Source organism: Apium graveolens, chromosome 6 (genome assembly GCF_009905375.1).
Source record: "Apium graveolens cultivar Ventura chromosome 6, ASM990537v1, whole genome shotgun sequence".
In the NCBI taxonomy this organism is placed as follows: Eukaryota; Viridiplantae; Streptophyta; class Magnoliopsida; order Apiales; family Apiaceae; genus Apium; species Apium graveolens.
The window spans coordinates 148,039,232-148,056,796 of record NC_133652.1 but is presented as its reverse complement, the minus strand read 5'-3'; the positions used below and the strand labels follow the sequence as shown (position 1 = coordinate 148,056,796).

At 37.9% G+C, this 17,565-nt stretch overlaps 1 long non-coding RNA gene and 1 other non-coding gene across 9 annotated transcripts; both read right to left on the bottom strand.

The window, feature by feature from the left end:
* Window positions 1–5,314: 5,314 nt before the first annotated feature.
* LOC141666157 (uncharacterized) lies at window positions 5,315–8,884 on the bottom strand. 8 transcript variants are annotated; one of them, XR_012552183.1, is made up of 7 exons: window positions 8,730–8,884; window positions 8,486–8,549; window positions 7,979–8,288; window positions 7,754–7,866; window positions 7,138–7,603; window positions 6,460–6,691; window positions 5,315–5,686 (listed from the first exon to the last, which is right to left on the bottom strand). It is a non-coding gene; the product is annotated as an uncharacterized LOC141666157 (long non-coding RNA). The 8 variants fall into 8 exon arrangements; XR_012552187.1 differs by having other exon boundaries at window positions 7,710–8,288; XR_012552186.1 differs by having other exon boundaries at window positions 6,405–6,691; window positions 7,754–8,288.
* A 5,627-nt stretch (window positions 8,885–14,511) lies between these two features.
* LOC141669490 (small nucleolar RNA R71) lies at window positions 14,512–14,618 on the bottom strand. The gene has a single exon (XR_012553771.1). It is a non-coding gene; the product is annotated as a small nucleolar RNA R71 (small nucleolar RNA).
* Window positions 14,619–17,565: the final 2,947 nt, after the last annotated feature.

Genomic DNA, 17,565 nt, shown 5'->3' with positions numbered 1-17,565 from the left:
CGTAAATTTAAATCTTAGAAAAAACCGAAACCCTCCGCTGGATCCATGCGAAAAATAATATGTAATTTGTAGTTCAGTATTTTTACCTTCAGAAACTTTATGTTAATGAAAAGATGGAGGTCTTTAATGGCGATCCAAAAACGATGAACGGAGATCCCTAGTAGCTGCTCCTCAAGTGTGAAGCACTCCACCGGTATCCACCAAGAAAACGATGTAATGAAGGAGGAGGAGATGGAGAGAATTAGGGTTTTGTAAATCTTTTGGTTGAGGCAAAAATAGGGTATATAATAGTATATTTATAGGCAAAATTTTCAGCTGAAAATTTTCCCATAAAATATTATTATTATTAACCCTTTATTATTCTCACTAATAATTTAAACACCTTTTAATTATTAATCCTTTTTCTAAACTCTTTAGAAATAATTCTCTCACTTGATTTAATTTCCAAAAATTAAATTCTTAATTAATAATATTAAGAACTTTTTCTAAATTAATTTATAATAAATTAAATCTCATTTAATCAATTATTAAATTTGCCAATTAATTATTTATTTCATAAATAAATAATTATCAGCCATTATTAATTAATTTCTCCACCATTAAATCATTCTCTTTTATGGTGTGACCCTGTAGGTTCAATATTAAGCCGGTAGTAGAAATAAATAATAATAAAACTATTTTATCATTATTTATATAAATTCTCTAATTCATTAAATATGATTAATTAATTAATCATATTTATTCTACATCGTGAGGGATACTTCTCAGCATATCGCGACTATCCGGATAATACGAATTCACTACTTAGAATACCAAAAACCTATTCAGTGAGTAGTTACCGTACAATTAATTCCTACTACCCTGCAATGTCACGATTAAATACAAGGCATGGAACTTGTGTCAAGCCTATCTTATTTAATCACTTGCTTTCCCATTCACTATGCTTAGTTCTATTTAATGTAAATTAGAAACTCCTTTCTAATTTCATTCACTCTGGCCAGAGATTCCTGAACTAACATAAGTGGATCAGCATTGAACATTCTCTTCCTACACTGGAAGGGGTAGATCCTTTATTGATCATACACTATCTTCATGTACAAATTCCTATACCCAGTAGAGCCCTTATAATTGTCCCTTGAGACTAAGAACTAAACTAAAGCATAGTTCAGTGTACACAAGATGACTATGATGACCTCAAGCTTAAGGATACTTGTACAACTATCACTATGTGAACAACTGCTGACACGTGAGTGAACTCCATTAGTTGTTCATCTGTGTGAGTCATGTTCAGTGAACTTATTCTATAATAAGCACCTACATACTAGCTATAGTGTCACCACACAAATGTCTATGAGAACAGACATCCTTCATAATGAAGCAAGCATAGTATGTACCGATCTTTGCGGATTATTAATTACTAGTTAGTAATCCTACGACGAGGAACTATTTAAGTTTAGAGTTATCATCTTTTAGGTCTCATTATTATGATCTCATCACAATCCATAAAAATCTTTACTCTAAACTGTGGTATATCTTATTTAAACATTTAAATAGATAGAGCCTGCAATAAAAATAAAACAAGTCTTTTATTAATATCAATGAAATCAAAACAGATTACATAAAAGTTATTCCTAAATCCTCATACATGATTGGACTTAGGACATATCTCTTTCAGTATATTCCTTTTAGTAAATTTTTTCATAATTTTCATAGAAGGGTCACTGGAAATCCTCCAGGAGGCCCTGGACCAACCTTCCAAGAGGTTTCGGTCATCCTAAATGCCTCTATGTGGAGAACTCAGCCCATCCTGGTCCTGGCTGGCCGGGACTCTCTGTGTGAGGGACTCTACCCTCTTGAGTCTTGCTCGACCTTAGTATTTTACCCCTGTTCCCTTTGGAGTTAGCCTTTTTATGACTTCTCTTTTTTGATTTCTTTACTAGGCCAATGCCTACTTTACTGCATCTTCAATGCAAAGCATCAAGATGAGAAGCGACTACGATGCACTACAAACCTCAATGAACAAGAAGAAGATCTCTTCATAAGAGTGGGAGTCTAAGGCACACCAAGTGTAGGATAAAGCCGCTCTTCTTAAGAAGAAGCATGCCAATGAGATGAAAAGAAGAAATATGAAGTGGAGAAAGATTGTGAATGTGTATCATGGATCCAAAGAGTTTTTTCAGATGATGGATGGTCATGATGATCGGATGCGCCCTGTGAACTTGGCCATAGGATGGCAAAGGGGCGTTAAGGACATCAATGACATGTATGCAGATGTGGTTGATCCGAGCATTTTCACTTGCCCTTGGGAAGTTACCGTGATGGATCCACCCGGATAGGCCTTCGGGTCCGTACCTGAGACCTCCCGCTGGTAGTCTTTATCCAGTTCAAGCCGCATGGGTACTGGTTCTAAGGGCAAAGACCCCTCAGGAAGCCCTAGCTCTAAGGTTGCTCTCTACAGAAAGACCCGAGAGTCAGTTCTAGGAAGTAGCAGCTCTTCCTCCGAGGCTGGTTCAGATGAAGATGGTAAGAAGAGGAGGATGGGGTTGCTCAGGGAGAGGGGAAGGAAGAGGAGGAGGAGGAGGAGGAGGAGGAGGAGGAGGATTCTTTATATGAGTGATTATGATAGCCTTGCATGGATTTAGATGCCATCCATGGCTTTTTATTCAGAACTTTTTTATTTGAACGCTCATGGTTTGTAACTATTTTTCCTTCGGGACTAATTTGTGATCCTTCAGGATCTTATCTATGCATCATTTAGTTTGATTTCATACTTGTCTTTTATTTTCGGCATCTGGTCCTTCCGGACTTGCATCCTTTGGATGCTCATACTTAAATAAATTGTTAGACAAGATGATAGAAACAAGCTTGCATAAATAGATAATATCTTTGAAAAATATATTTGGAAAACGGGTTCAACGCTTACATAAGATGGTTTTGTTGACCTTAATTATATATCTATTACTAAGTACTAGGAATATGTTATGAACGTCCTAAACATAATAAACCTTCAGGTTTGAAGTGTGACAAGTGTGGGGCACTTCTTCGCCGTTCAAGGTCTCTAATTTGTAGGGTCTTTGTCCTAATGTCTTTCTAACCTTATAAGGCCTTTTCTAGTTAGGGGCTAGCTTTCTTCTCTCCCCGACTCCTGATGCCTCAATCTTCCTTAAGACTAAGTCTCCTTGCTGAAAGACCCTTTTCTTAACCCTTCTACTTTAATAGAGGGAGGCTCTTCGTTGATGCTCTACATTGCGGGCGTTGGCCTCATATCTGACCTCGTCAATAAGATTAAGAGTGATCCTCATGCTTTCTTCATTAGTTTCTGGTTCATAAGCTTCGATCCTAGGCGATCCATGGGTGATTTATAGGGGTACCACAGCTTCGGCTCCATAAGCCATCATGAATGGGGTAGCTTTAGTTGTCACTTTACAGGTGGTTCGATATGTCTAGAGTATAGGTAGTAAATCATCCGCCCAAGTGTTCCTCGAGCTTTCGACCCTTTTCTTTAGTCCGTCAAGGATAATCCGGTTAGCAACTTATGCCTATCTGTTTGTCTGTGGATAGGCAAATATGGTAAAGCGAAGCTCTATGCTGTTATTGTTACAATACTCCTTAAATTTTGCATTATCAAATTATTGCTCATTATTCATGTCAATGATGCATGGGATACCAAACCGGCATATCACATTTTCCCAGAAGAATTAGGTAACTTTCTTGGTGGTTATCTTGTCCAGTTATTTAGCCTCAATCCACTTTCTAAAGTAGTTTATGGCTACCACAATGAACTTTCTTTGTCCCGATGCCACAGAATATAGACCAAGTATATCCATTCCCCACATTGAAAAAGGGATGGGTGTGCTGATGGATGTAAGCCTCTCTGGGGGGCTGTCGTACTATCAGAGCATGCCTCAGGCATTTGTCGCATTTCTTTACATATGCCTTTGCATCAACTAACATCGTTGGCCAGTAGAACTCCAATCGAGTTATCTTGTGAGCGAGGACTCTGCCCCCAAGTGTTGTCTACAAACACCTCATGGGCTTCCTTAAGCGCCTCCTCTGCTTCAAGAGGTCTCAGGCACTTCAAGTACGGAATAACAAAAGACCTTTTCTACAGAAGGCCTTCAATCAACGAATATCTCAATGCTCTTACAGACAACTTGCGTGCCTCCTAGGCATCGTTGGGGAGCCGTCCAGTCTCAAGGTGAGTTTTGATTGGATCTATCCAACAACTCTCAAACCAATCGGTGCTATCAAATTTATGGCATGTATAGTAGGGGTCTTCAGGACCTGAAAGTAGATACTTCTTATGAAGTTCTCGATTTCAGATGAGGCAAACTTAGATAGGGCATCGGTCGTGGTGTTCTCATCTCTCATAACATGTTTAACTGAGTCAGTATTCCCTTTACGACTCTCAGGTACTTGGCCATTGTATCATCCTTGGCCTCACTACACCATAGATAACCTATAGCAACAACAAGAAAATGTTACACCAGGCCCAAAAACTGTTACAACCGCCAGCTAAAGCCCTAAGGTAACATAAAAATTAAGTTGCTTTTTTTCGAGTTACCTTTGGCCCCTAAGTAACATCCCTCTTAACCTGGTGCAACATTGACATTTTTGTTACAATATCAATCAAATGTAACATAAAAGTATGTCTATAGTATCACACTATGTATGTTACCTTTGCACTTAGATTTTGCAAAAAAAATGGGCACCACATGTGGGCCACAAAATCAATATAATACTTTTTTTTGTACTGTAAAATTTTTATAATTATTAGTATTTTATTATACCAATTTGTTTGTAACATTTAAGTACCTAATGTAACATATTTTAAAAAAAATTGACAAGATTTGTTTGTAAATTGAACATGCCATAAACCTGTTTTTTATACAAGTCAACAAAATAAACAAAAAGGGTTAAATATCAAGTAGGTCACTTACTGTTAAATGCATCAAGTGAGTAACTGATTACAAAACTGACAATGAGTCACTCATTTAAAAATTTGTATAAAAAAATCACTTGATCGTTATTCGAAATTTTTAAAAGTATTATATATTATGTTTCACATATTTTTTTGAATAATATTACATCCGAATGAAAGATTATGAGTTTTAGTATTTTAGATAATATTTTTAAATTTTTAAAAATTTATCTACTATTTACTTTTATTTAAATCAAATAAAATAATCAAAAAATTAAAAATAGATAGTTGATAAAATTTTAAAAATTTAACAATATTATCTAAAATAGTAGAACTCGGAACCTTTAATTTGGATGAAATATCAATCATAAAAAATACGTGAAACTCAATATATAATACTTTTGATAATTTCGACCAACAACAGAGTGATATTTTTTATACAAAATGACTCATCTGAGTCAGTTTTGTAATCAGTGACTCACTTGTTACATTTCGACGCAATAAGTGACTTACTCATCTGAGTCAGTTTTGTAATGAAAATGATTAGTTTTGGTATTAATTCAAAAACTACATGATTAAATGGACAAAGCTTAAGCAAAAATTCCGTCCGCGCTCTTGGATGTCATCTGCAGCTTGTCTTGGTTTTGCAAGAGTTTTTCTTTAGCCAGTTTCTTGAGTTCCTCTTGTACATCTCAACAAATGTATTAGGCTATTCTATAATTGTCTTCTCTTCCTCCAATAACAAGAAGCCCATATAGATCAAGACTGAAAAGAATAAAGTGCAAACAGTCATAAGGACGGGTAAATTGAGATATATTCACATGTTAAGATTATTACGCTGAACACACGTGAGACAATGAGCAATATCAGATAGCTAAAATACACATATTATAAAAATTAAGACTTTTGGATAGAGTAAGACCTTAGTGATCATCCAAATGCACATTAGAAAAGGTACATGTACCACTAAATAAAAAGGAAAAACTTTGCTTAAACATTATTAGAAGAAAAAACATAAGGCAACATGATCAAACTTTTTACACTCCAAATTAAAAAACACAAATCAAGGCCATATGATCAAATTTACACCTTTCTAATCAAATTTCTTTGAACTAAAAGTTGTACCCATCGAAAACAACTTTTTCCAACCCCAATTTAATTACTCAATTTAATCAACTACACAATCAAAAGTACAAACTACTACTTGACACATTTAAGTACTTAAAAAATGAAAGGTCTCGTGACCTCTATGAAAAAACCAATCCTATCAAGTCATAGAAGAAAACAATAGCACATTAATGTAGAATCGTAAACACAAACACAATATTAAATACTCCACCTAAGCTAACAAGGACCTCTAACATAAGATTAACATTTTAAACAATGACAACAATCTAAACGCTCCTCTTTTGTGTTATTACCGCATCTAACCAGTTACTCCACACTAGAAATATATCCATAAAAAGATAGGGGATGAATAAACCTGATATGGTTTCAAATATGCTCTATAATGTTAACCAGAGCTTCCTGATATGTACCTTCCCCTATAGGACCTATCAGATTACTAATTTCCAGAATTTTCTTTGCTAGAAAGAAAGAGAAAAAAAATTGAAAGACCCTCGATCAGTGGTTTTCCAGCCCTGTCTTTACCAGTGGTTTTCCAGTACCCTCGATCAGTTGCACGATTTGTCCTTGCACCATTTTCATACTTCTTATCAAGTGCACTGAAAAAGTACCATTTCAAATCTCCACTCTTCAGCCTAGATTTACCTGAAATCCAACATTCACACAAACAGTTCAGGATGGAAAGAGCTTATAATGGGCTAAATCTTGTTTGCAAAAAGATAAGCATGTGTATGGCAGAGAGACAAGCAGAAAATGTTAAAGAAATACTGTACAAGTTATAACTCACCGAAAGTATATCTCAAATATATATATATTGTTTTAACTTCATTGATATTTAAATGTTATGATTCTGAGAATAGGTCTCATCAGTAATACATAGTGTAATTACACGTGATGCAGAACAAAAGCAGAGTGAAATAGTGTAGGACCAATATAGTATAATAATCATTGGTTATCTGTTCCTTTTAGGATGATAATCATTTGTTGTTTTCTTTACAGAAAACAAGTCTCGAATTAAAAGACCTGAAATCATAAATCCGAATGAACAAAATTATCTAAGTAATATAAAAATTACTCTGAAATATATCAACCTTACTATTTTCTGATATCAAGGTGTTAGATTATCCACTGCTTGATATGCACCCCATGATTTTCCACAGCTTTTTTGTTCTTCTAATAAATTTATCGATTCTTCGCGTGATGAAGGCTGAGAGGAAAAGAAAGTGAGGTGAACGAGGACCGTCGTTAACACAAACAAAGTCCTGGAAAAACGAGGAAGATGCAGATTCTCCTGTCCTGTTATTATTGCTCTTTCGAAGATAGAAGCTCCTGTTAACTGCTTCCCCAATCATATCTGACTTATTTAAACCCGCAGTATAACAGAAGTGGATAATTTTTATTTTGCTAGACAAAATTCGAGTACGCTAGTCACAACTCAGATCAATGGTCCATAGCTAAACGCTTAACAAAGAGCTTTAGCATAATAATAAACCAGCATTTTCATCTCCCCGTGTTATCTCAAAATTCCGATCAAAAGTACCATTGGTTAGAATCCTCCTGTTGCAACAGATAGAAGTCATTTATCATTAGCACCTCACTTACATCCATTTACAAAAGAATCACACAATTATAATGCATGCCTCAATGCGGAGTCATGATTTACCACACTATTAATAGATATCACCGGAAATCCTATATATAAAAAACCTGAAAGTGTGTGTTTTGTTGTAAGTAGTAGGAGTAGTTTGTATCTGTTGTGGTGTGGATTGTACATCCTTGTAGCGGGGAGCGGATCGGCTTCTACAGATGTAAACGTCCACCTGTTCCACCGAAAGATCGAATCCATTTAATCATATTTATAATATCAACATATACATAAAAAGAGAAAGCATATAAAGAAACTAGATGATGAATAAATTCCATTTTATGAACCATCTCTTTTGGGCAGTATTATCCGATTCATGTTGTGAACCCTCTCCTTCGGATATGTATCTGTTGTCACTGAAATAATCCCTTAATTGGTTTGTATACGCCTCTGCTCATCTTGAGCACCGCTTCTTTTATTAGTCTCGCCTGTCGTTCTCTAACATCACAACACGGGGGTATACCGTATACCCCCTACACCTGGATAATTTTCTGACGTTCATAAGCTTCCCTAGGAACCATTTGGGTGTCACACTCCTTTAAAACGTAGTATGCTAGGGTGGAATTGCTCACATTCTATCTCTCAGTTTTCATTTGTCTGGTCAGGTGCAGAAGCTCATGAGAAACACCAACAATTCTGGTTTTAGAAATATTTGTACAAGGATACAAATGGCAAGAATTGCAATACACGTATCTTAACAAAGAGCTTTAGCATAATAATAAACTAGCATGGATCTTCTGGCTGAATTTCACACACTAAGAAACTACATAAACTATATAAAAGTGATGGAATACCTTGATGTAGAATCGTAAACTAAGCCCAAGTTCTGAATTAGACCCAAATTAAACCAAACTAACCCTGGAACAAAAAGATAAAACAATTACTTTGAGAATTTAACCAAAAAAAACCAAATCACAAAAACCCCTAATTCAAATAAAAACCCTAGTTTTCTTTGAAGTTGAACACGTTCAAGGAGACCCATACATATCGATCTGTAAAAGTTTAACTCTGAATGGAATAAACTCGATTTTATTATACCCTTAATGTAGAGAACGGCGGAGAGAGAGTAGGGAGAGAACTGGCTGAGTGAGAGAGAGAGAGAGATAGAGAAGAGTGGTGAGAGAGAGATCGAGAAGAGCAAAAGAGAGTATTTTGACTAGTCTAAAATTTTTAACGTACTGCCTGTTAGCCAAAAATTGCTGCCTCTCCGAATTTTAGCCAAATTTTAGGGCCTTGTCCAATTCACCTCATAATTTATTTTTAATTTTTTTTCTTTAAATAAATTATTATCCTAATGAATTGTAACCAAATTATTTAAAATTAATGTCACTCCCTATAATTTATAAACTCAAACAGCAAATTAAGTTTCATCAAAATTAGTTATATTTAAAATTAAATAATAGGATTAACTTTAATTTATATTTTTTAAAGATAAATTTTTATATATTAAAAATATACTGTTACTTTAATATTTAAAACAAAAATATAATTATTCACTTATTTTAAAAAATTAATATTTTTAAATTATTACTTAAATATATTGTAAAATTAAATAATTTAAATTCACATATTATAAATATATATCTAACTATTTTGTAAAATGATAATATTTTATTCGGTAATACCCTATGTTAACACATCTTGAAATATGTTGCAGTGTGTAACACTTTCTATCTATGGTAACATGTTGAAAAAGGTTATGGTAATATCAAATGTACGATGTTGCAGTAGACAAAAAAGAGCATAGCTAATATAACATTAACTTGTAACACTCATGATCAAACTATTGTGATAGGCCATCTTTGACGTAGTGCTCCAAACTCCCCATTGACTTGAGCAACCACAAGTCTCGAATCTCCATAAATGTTATGGTTTTTGACCCTCGCGACTCTAGCCAAGCCTAAGCCGACTATCAAAGCTTCGTATTCTGCTTCGTTATTCGTAGTTGGGAAGTCCATCTTCAAAGCATACTCAATCATAAACCCTTCAGGGCTTTGAAAGACTAGGCATGCACCACTAGATTTTGTTTTGGACGCTCCGTCAAAATGGAGAACCCAATACTCTTTCTGAGTCTCACCTTCATTTTTTTTCTCTTCTCCTTCTGGTTTACTATCTCTTGCCCCCCGACGATTTGGTCGTCAATGGTGCATTCAACCACAAAGTCTACTATCCTTGATGGATGTCCGAGGCTTGTATTTGATGTCAAATTCTCCTAACTCAATTGCCCATTTTATGAGTCGGACACTTGCCTTCAGGCTGTGAAGAATGTTCCTCAAAGGTTGGTCCGTTAGGACTTCGAACTTGTGGGCCTGGAAGTATGGTCTTAACTTCCTCGAGGCTGTGATGAGGGAAAGTGTGAATCTCTCAGTGGTAGAATAGTTCAAATCCGCTCCGGAGATTACCTTGCTCACATAGTAAACAGGCTTCTGTATTTTCTGTTCTTCCTTTATCAGGACTGCGCTCACGGCTTTTTTAGATGTCCTCTGAACTAGGTTTGGCCAACAACGGGGCCTCAGTCATGTACTTCTTCAGCTGCTCAAAGGCCTCTTGACTCTCAGTTGTCCATTCAAAGTTTTTCACCTTCTTGAGGGTTTTGAGAAAGGGCAGACATTTGTCTCTAGACTTAGAGATAAACCTCCCTAGAGCTATGATTCTTCCTGTCAGCTTCTGAACATTCTTGATGGAGTGTGGTGGCTCCATTTCTAGGATGGCTTTGATCTTGTTAGGGTTGGCCTTGATTCCCTTCTTTGAGACCATGTGACCCAAAAAATTTCCAGACCCAACATCAAAAGCACATTTAGCGGGATTTAACATCATCTTGTGGTGCATCATCACTTTAAATGCCTCTTTGAGGTGATTAATATGATCGGCCTTTGCTAGGATTTTGAATAACATGTCATCAATATAGACCTCCATGGTCTTTCCAATTAAATGAGAAAATATCTTATTTACCATCTCTGGTTAGTAGCTCGTGCATTCTTAAATCCAAAAGCCATAACAAGATAACAAAAGACTCCAAATTCAGTTATGAAAGATACCTTGGGGGTGTCATTTTTGTGCATTTTGATCTGATTATAACCGCTGAAGCCATCCATGAAACTAAGTATCTCGTGTCCAGCGGTGGCATCGATCAGGGTATCAATCCTTGGTACGGGTTAACAGTTTTTAGGACATGCATCACTCAAGTCAGTGAAGTAGATGCACATTCTCCACTACCCATTGGCCTTCTTGACCATTACAGGGTTGGCCAACTACTCAGGGAATTGCACTTCCTATATGCATTCAGCTTTTAGGAGCTTCTCGACCTCCTGTTTAATGGTTTCGAGCCTGTTAGGGGCATAAGTTCTTTTCTTCTGCTTCACGGGCTTCTGATTTGGATCGATGTTCAACTTATGAGTTATAAGGTTGGTGTCAATCTCAGGTATATCAGTTGTCGTCCAAGAAAATACATCACCATTCTCTTATAAGAAAGTTGTCAACTAGACCTTCAGAGGCTTGTTCAAAAATGCTCCAATGTATGTGACCTTCTCCGAGTCTAAAGAGTCTAGGGGAATTGGGACTATGTCCTCCGCTGGCTTCACTCGAAGTTCTTCATTCTCACAGACATCCATGTATTCTATGAGGAGAACCTGCCTCTAGTTCTATCGGACGTAAGTGCTGCAACATAACAACTTCGAGCCATTTTTTGATCTCCTTTTGCCTCACTGACACCGTTCCTAGTCGGAAACTTCATTACCATGTGGTAGATTAAATGCATGGCCTTAAACGCATGGATCCATGTTCTTCTCATGATAGCATTGTAAGTAGAGGCTGCCTTAACAATCTGAAGGTTTAACATCTGTGTGGCCTCTCGGGGCTCTTCCTCAATAGTCACGGGAAGTTGTATCACTCCTTCAACTTGGAATTCTACTTGGTTAAATCCGTAAATGGGTACGTTATATGGAGTTAGTTGGGAGTCATTGTACCCCATCCTTAGAAACGTGTCATGGAAAAGAATATACACGGAAGCTCCATTGTCAACTAAGACCTTCATAACAGGACAATTTCCAATTATTGGAGTGATAACTAGAGGGTCTTCCTGAGGAAATTTCAAACCTTCAAGGTCGGGGTCACTGAACTCAAGCGTCCAATTCTTTTGGCCTCCAGCGTCTTCACCCTTGGGGAAGCGTCCGAATTTTCCTCTTCGGATCAAATACTCAATCTCATCCTTGAGTTTCCTGCAATTATGAGTATCATGACCAACATCTTTATGAAACCTACAGTATTGTCCATTATCTCTTTTTTAGGGTCTCCCCTTAGTAGCTTCGGTCATCTGAACTCTTTGTCCTTCTCAGTTTCCATTAGGATTTGGCTCCTTGGAGCGTTCAACCTCGCATATTCAGTGAACCTTGGTGGTTGATTCTTCTTAAAAGAGGAGTCAGAGATTTTTCTAGTTTGAGGATACTTGTCCTTGGCGTCGTACTCTTGATCCGTCTTCCGCTTCTTGTTGCCCGTGGGCTCATTATTCACCACCATCTTCTTCATATTATCCTCTACTTTGATATAGTTTCTAGCTCTATCCTGGAGCTGCAACATGCTTTAAGAAGGACGTTTGGCCAAGGATATCTTGAAGAACTCATCTCTAGTCCTTTTCTGTAGAGCTATCATAGCTACCTTGTCGTCGAGATGCGGGACCTTGAGGGCCTCCTTCGTAATTCGGTTCAGGTATTCTCTAAGGGACTCCTTTGCTCCTTGGAATAAATGATAAGTGGCATTTTATACCACTTAGAACGTCTTAAAATGGCTTAAATTGGTGTCTTGAAATCAAGTATTTTGTGTATTTGATGCGTTTTTCTAGTGTTTATGCATTTCAGGGTTTTAGTTGCATTTCGGGGGAGGAATCATCAAGAATAAGCCTTGGCATGTGTTCACCATTGCGAGAGGAAAGAAACGGGCAGATTACGGCGAAGAAACGGAGCAAAATCAGATTTTTTCCAGTAGAGGTCTGAGCGCCCGCTCAGCATTGCTGAGCGGCCGCGCAGGGTCGGGAAAAAAGATATAAAATTTCTGGACTTCTACTTCTGTTTGGTTTCCACTTCTATGTAATCTGAGTTTTATGGGACTATTATATAAGTAGATTTGAGACGTTTTCACAAAGTGGATTGAAGAAGATTGTGTTTTTACGCAAGGAGCGAAGGAGATAAGGAAGAAGACCGATTTAATACACTGCAACGAAGAGGAAGCATATCTTCTTGTAATTCTTGTTTCGTTGTAACGTTGGATGCTAGTTTTCTTGCTTTGAACTTATTTACTCTTGTGACGTACTCTGTTTTAATATAATTAGTTTAGTAATTATTTTCTTGTGTTTGTTTATCATGATTTCATATGAACCCATGATGACGATAAGTTCTATTATGGGCTAATCGTGATCATGGGGTTGCAACGGATTTATTATGGAATTCTTTAGTTAATCGTTTAATACTTTAGTGTGTGATGATTGCATGATATCTAGTATTGGTTGTGCGTATTCGTCTTATGTGCGTCGCGAACATATAAGATAGGGTGTTAATCTCTTGTGAAGCGACGGTGGATCTTGAGATTTAGAACTTGCCATGCTAGCATAGGTTCATGTACGTTGTGCATGATTAGTGGGTAACTCTAACAGTTTTATTTGCCCTATGTAATCAAAAGGAATAACTTGTGCTTAAATCGTTGTGTTGTCAATTTCTGTAGACATATAGGAACTCAACATAATTGATGACTATTCAACTTCTATCTTAATTGTGGATGCTTGGTAGAATGGTATTAGTACAATGAAAGTTGGCTTTTATCAGTTTCGTGTTATTCGATTAATATCATCAATGTCACATGCTAAAGGTAATAACAATGGCTATAGAAGGAAGTAATAATGAAGTTGTGATCTCATGAGTGTTTTATTATTGATAAATTGAAGTGTTAGTTAAGTGGTTAATTAAGTAGTTAATTATAGTTAATATTTAATCAACAATTTTAAGTGTTATTATCTTAACATTGAGAAGTAATCATACATTGGTGAGTGAGTTAAATTAGACAATAATTCAGTCTGAGTCTCTGTGGGAACGAACTAGAAAGTATTCTATATTACTTGCGAACGTGTATACTTGCGTGAATATTAGCGCGTATTTTCGCCCTAACAAGTTTTTGGCGCCGCTGCCGGGGACTCGGCGTATTTGTTTAGTTTATGTACTTACCATCATTGGTCATTAGGACTCAGTGATTAGGACGTAGTAGTTACTTATTTTTTCCGATTGTGTTTCAGGTACTTTAGCAAGCGTTTATGCAAACTCGTTCTCGTGCTCGCAAGAGGACTTTAGATACAGCTGAGGAGACAGACGAAGTTCTTGATATTCCGGAGAAGTTAGATTTTGAGGATTCAGATTCAGGAACTGAGCAGAAAGAACCAGTAAACATGGGAGATCGTATTGTTCAAGATGATCCAGCTCTTATGGATTTTTCTCGGCCTAAAATTGATGACATTCAGTCAAGCATCCTTCATCCGGCTATTCAAGCTAACACCTTTGAAATCAAGCCGGGCACTATTCAGATGGTGCAGAATTCTGTTTCTTTTGGAGGTGCGGCAACTGAAGACCCCAACATGCACATAAGGAATTTTGTCGAGATCTGCAGCACTTTTAAGTATAATGGCATGACTGATGAGGCTATAAAGTTGAGGCTTTTCCCATTCTCACTGAGGGATAAGGCTAAAGACTGGTTACATTCTGAACCAGCTGGGTCCATCACTACGTGGCAAGATCTTGCGCAAAAGTTTCTGGTGAAGTTTTATCTGATGGCAAAGACTGCTGCTATGAGGAGTGCTCTTACTCAGTTTGCGCAACAATCTATAGAATCTATGTGCGAGGCTTGGGAACGCTACAAGGAAATGTTGAGAAAATGTCCACATCATGGAATGCCGGATTGGATGGTTATCACTGGTTTCTATAATGGTTTGGGGGCCCAATCTCGGCCCATGCTCGATGCAGCAGCTGGACGCGCCTTATGGGCTAAAAGCTATACTGAGGCGTATAATCTTATAGAGACGATGGCTGCAAATGAGCATCAAAACCCAACTCAGAGGATGACGTCAGGCAAGGTAGCAGGTATTCTGGAAGTTGATGCAGCCACCGCTATTGCAGCCCAGCTCCAAGCGCTATCAATGAAGGTTGATTCTCTGGCTACATATGGAGTTAATCAAATAGCTATGGTTTGTGAGCTTTGTGCAGGTTCTTATGCTACGGATCAGTGTTCTCTTGTCAACGAATCTGTTCAGTATGTAAATAATTATCAGCGACAACAGCAGCCTGTGCCAGCGACCTATCATCCTAACAACAGAAATAATCCAAATTTCAGCTGGGGGAATAATCAGAATGCTATTCAGCCACCATATCAGCAAGGAGTGAGTAAACAGTTTAACCCACCTGGATTCCAGCAACCACAGCAGTATGCTACAAGGCAATCATATCCTCAACAGGGAAGTACAGCTGCACCTACTAGTGCTGATTTTGAGGAACTTAAGCTGTTGTGCAAGAGTCAGGCGGTTTCTATCAAGACCTTGGAAAATCAAATCGGTCAATTAGCCAATGCAGTGCTCAATCGTCAACCTGGCACTCTTCCCACTGACACGGAAGTACCAGGCAGGAAGGAAGCTAAAGAGCAAGTCAAGGCTATTACCTTAAGGTCTGGAAAAGTGGCTGATGCTGAAAAGGCAAAAGAAGTAGAAGCTGAAATTAGAGATGAAGAATCTAAGCAAAAGGAGAAAGCGGCGGAACCAAGGAAGACTACTGTTGAACACACTCTGCCTGAGGCTAATACAGGGGAGAAACAGCTCTATCCTCCACCACCTTTTCCTAAGAGATTGCAGCAACAAAAGCTGGATAGACAGTTCGGGAAGTTTCTGGAGGTGTTCAAGAAACTTCACATCAATATACCTTTCGCTGAGGCTCTTGAACAAATGCCTAGTTATGCGAAGTTTATGAAGACTATTCTTTCAAGGAAGGTGAAACTGGATGACCTTGAAACCGTTGCTCTCACGGAAGAATACAGCGCTGTTCTGCAGCAAAAGTTACCACCAAAACTGAAAGATCCAGGAAGCTTCACCATTCCTTGCACCATTGGCAATCTGACTTTTGACAAGTGCCTTTGTGATTTGGGAGCGAGCATTAATCTGATGCCGTTGTCGATCTTTAAAAAGCTGGATCTTCCTGATCCAAAACCCACATACATGTCGCTACAATTGGCTGATCGTTCCATTACTTACCCAAGGAGTATAGTTGAGGATGTGCTCGTCAAGGTGGATAAGCTCTTCTTTCCTGCAGATTTTGTTATTCTGGATTTTGAGGAAGATAAGAAGATTCCCATAATCTTGGGAAGGCCTTTCTTGGCTACTGGTCGTACCTTGATAGATGTGCAAAAAGGGGAACTTACTATGCGGGTCCAAGATCAGGATGTGACCTTCAACGTATTCAAGATAATGAAATTCCCTACAGAAGATGAGGAGTGCTTAAAATTGGATGTGATTGATTCTGCGGTTACTTCGGAACTCGATCGCATGCTAATGTCTGATGTATTGGAAAAGGCCTTAGTGGGGGATTTTGACAGCGATGATGAAGATGGCAACGAGCAATTACAATATCTGAACGCTTCTCCCTGGAAGCGAAAGCTGGACATACCATTTGAATCTCTTGGTACGTCTGACCTTAAGAACGCTGAAGGGAAGCTCAAACCATCAATAGAGGAAGCACCTACCTTGGAGCTCAAGCCATTACCTGAACACTTGAGGTATGCTTTTTTAGGTGATTCATCTACGTTACCTGTTATTATTTCATCTGATCTTTCAGGTAGTGAGGAAGACAAGCTCTTAAGGATTTTGAGAGAATTCAAATCGGCTATAGGATGGACCATAGCAGACATCAAGGGGATAAGTCCTTCATATTGTATGCATAAAATTCTGCTAGTGGAAGGTAGTAAGCCATCTGTGGAACAGCAGCGAAGACTAAATCCCATCATGAAGGAGGTGGTGAAGAAAGAAATTCTGAAATGACTAGATGCAGGCATCATTTATCCTATTTCTGACAGCTCGTGGGTGAGCCCCGTACAATGTGTACCTAAGAAAGGAGGTATCACTGTGGTCGCAAATGAAAAGAATGAGCTCATCCCTACTCGAACAGTTACAGGATGGAGAGTATGCATGGATTATAAAAAATTGAACAAAGCCACAAGGAAGGATCACTTCCCTCTTCCATTTATTGATCAGATGCTTGACAGATTGGCGGGTCATGAGTATTTTTGTCTTCTGGATGGTTATTCCGGGTATAATCAGATTTGTATTGCACCATAGGATCAGGAAAAGACTACCTTCACTTGTCCATTTGGCATGTTTGCTTTTCGCAGAGTTTCGTTTGGGTTATGTGGCGCCCCGGCCACTTTTCAGAGATGTATGATGGCTATATTCTCTGACATGATTGGAAATAACGTCGAAGTGTTCATGGACGACTTCTCCGTCTTTGGACATTCATATGATGAATGTTTGAATAATCTGCGCGCCGTACTCAAAAGATGCGTGGAAACTAATTTGGTGCTCAATTTGGAGAAATGTCATTTTATGGTGCGTGAAGGCATTATCCTTGGGCATAAGGTCTCTAGCAAGGGTCTGGAGGTGGACAAGGCCAAGGTGGGAGTCATTGAAAATCTTCCCCCACCTAATTCTGTGAAAGGAATCCGTAGTTTTCTTGGTCATGCGGGTTTTTATCGGCGATTCATCAAGGACTTTTCAAAGATATCTAAGCCGTTGTGCAATTTGCTTGAGAAAGATGTGCTTTTCAAATTTGATGATGAATGTTTGGCAGCATTCGAGACTCTC